Genomic DNA, 3111 nt, shown 5'->3' with positions numbered 1-3111 from the left:
AATTTTTTCTGCTTTCAGGTTGCACCATTCAAAGACACGTCATCAACTTTCAACCCTTTCTGACATAATTTACGATTTTTGATGTATTTACTGATTTGTTTTGAGCTAAATGACCCTGAAATTTAAAAGCACTACAAAATAAACTCTGAAAAGGTTGAAACTTGGCATGGTATCATCATTTCACCCGCATAGCACGTGCAAAAAAGTAGAGAGGGTTACAGCAAAAACTGGATGCACTTCGTGTACAAACTAGACAATGTCTTTGGAAATATCAGAGTTTCGGATCAAAATTCAACTGTTACACTGGCACTTCAAAATTGTAATAACTTATGACAGCTCCGGATTTTTTTGCATTCAGCATGCACCATTCAAGGCCATGTCATCTACTTTCAACCCTTTCTGACATAATTTGATATTTTTGATGCATTTACTGATTTGTTTTGAGCTAAATGACCCTGAAATTTAAAAGCACTACAAAATGAACTCTGAAAAGGTTGAAACTTGGCATGATATCATCATTTCACCCGCATAGCATGTGCAAAAAAAGTAGAGAGGGTTACGTCAAAAACTGGATGCACTAGTATCAGAGTTTCGGACGAAAACTCATCTGTTACACCGGCTATTCAAAAATTTAATAACTTATTACAGCTCCGGACCTTTTTCTACATTTAACATGTACCATTCAAAGCCACGTCATCAACTTTCAACCCTTTCTAACATAATTTTCTATTTTTGATGCATTTACTGATTTGTTTTGAGCTAAATGACTCTGAAATTGAAAAGCACTACAAAATGAACTCGGAAAAGGTTGAAACTTGGCATGGTATCATCATTTCACCCGCACAACATGTGTAAAAAAGCAGAGAGGATTACGGCAAAAACTGGATACACTTCGTGTACAAACTGGACAATCTCTTTCGAAGTATCAGGGTTTCGCACGAAAACTCATCTGTTACACCAACTATTTAAAATTTTAATAACTTATTATAACTCCCGTCATCGCCCCCGGCCCGTCCCAGTCGCCTCGCATCCCCGGCCGTCGCCCCGCTGTAAGATCGACCGCGCGCCCTGGCCGGCCCCCTGCCGCTCGCCGGCAGCCTCTCTGTGCAGATGCACACACACGCACACACACAAGTAAACACACACACAGATAGATTTTTCTTAATGATTTTTTTGTTTTTTGTTTTTTAGTTTATTATACTTTTGTTTTATATAAATGTTAGATTATATATATATATATATATATATATATAATTGTTATATATATAAATGTTAGATATTAATGTCAAATGTTAGATGAATTAGATAGAAATATTTGTTACATATTAATGTCAAATGTTAGATGAATTAGCTAGATATTAATGTTAGATGAGTTAGTTTTTTATACTTTTTGTTATAGGTGAATTAGATATATTAATGTTAGATGAATTAGATATATATTAAATTTAGATATATGAGATTTGATCATCTAATTAAAATTTTACTATATAGAACTTGCTAATTTATTTTAGTAAGAAAATTAATAGAACTAGTTTATTTTTAGTAAGTGCTTAGTTGAATTACTTGAATTAGTTGAACTAGTTGAATTAATAGAACTAGTTGAATTAGTTGAATTAATAGAATTAGTAAGTGTTTAATGTTTCACCTATGAACATAAGAAATGTCGTCTAACGACGAAAACGATTTCATTATATGTGAATACTGCGAAGACCAGCGTGGCTCGTGCGACAGAAATTTCCTAGTTGATTATAGGCGCTTCAGCATCAAGCTGGATGGGACCTTCGAAGTGGATAGAGTAAGTCACAACGATAAGTCTTTTTTCGTAATTAAGAATGACTTATACTTCATTTGCTTCAACTTGTAATTTTAAATTTTCACTATTCTACTAGTGTATCCCCTGCCATGCAAGATTTTTTGTCTTGGATAAGATAGGTTTCAGTCCTAACAAAACTATGGAGTTAAAGAGAGTTTACTTGAAGACCTAGCATGGTTATACGTTCAACGTCAAATTATACAATACAGACATCTACACCTATTTTGATGCAAAACTTGGCAAGCACTATGCAAGGCTTATGCATTTTAGCCTGATATGTTTATCACCTTTGATATTCGTCCCGAAGATAATATTGAAGGTAATAGAGACATTTGGGTCGATGTGCAGACGCCTCCAGTTCTACCATTATGTGAGTTTCTCAACCATATTTATGTCTTCGATATTATTTATTCAAAAATAGTTGACAACTAATTTCTATTGACAACTTATTTCCATTCAAGCAAACATGTCCAGCGCTTGGTAGACAGGACCGTCCACTCTCCCGGGGCTGAACTAAACTGCGAGGAGATAAGTCATTATGTTTCATGGCATGAGGATCTTGATGCTGTCAAGAGAAATTATTTTACTAAATTTGAAAATCTTAGTACTCAAAACGTGTGACCAATAGTGATCGTATTGAACTATGGTCACATCTTTTAGGAAAGATGGTAAGATTTTTACTATTTGTCCGCAGTGCATCGTTTGCATACATTATTTTTCAAGCTAAACTTCATTGATAAGTAATGTTACTATACGATGGACTCCCGATGACAGTTGTGCCTCAGTGGATCAGTACTAAAGGTCGCATGGCAATGGTTAGCTTACGGCCAAGACATCCTACATTGCACATGAGTGCATTCGGGATTTTTACAACCAAGGAATGCTTAATAGTGAAAGACTGAAGCAAAATTGTGAACGATCGCAGAGAAGTACTAGGGGGCAGCAATCAGAAGCGTAGCCCACGGTTAGGAGACAGGTTCATCTGCATGCTCCAATATGATGAATTAGGAGAGCTATACATGTTCTATGCTATTTTACCTGAGAGAGAGTAGCAGGAGTGATTAGCTAGTTCATGCTCTTAGTACTTGTCCTCTCATGTCCGTGTTCTTCGTCCTGAACTTAATCTCAAAGAGTGATTTGCTTTTGTGGTCTTATGAACGCTTATAATCTCATGACCATGTTGAACTCGATGATATCTTTGTCCTCGGTGTAGAATGTGTAGCCGTTGATATCGTACGCCTCATAGGTCATCAGGTTGTGCTCGGCGCCCTGTGACAAGGCGAATATGAGTTGTTCTT

This window comes from Triticum dicoccoides, chromosome 7A, assembly GCF_002162155.2.
Source record: "Triticum dicoccoides isolate Atlit2015 ecotype Zavitan chromosome 7A, WEW_v2.0, whole genome shotgun sequence".
Lineage (NCBI taxonomy): Eukaryota > Viridiplantae > Streptophyta > Magnoliopsida > Poales > Poaceae > Triticum > Triticum dicoccoides.
This window is presented reverse-complemented; position numbering follows the sequence as displayed.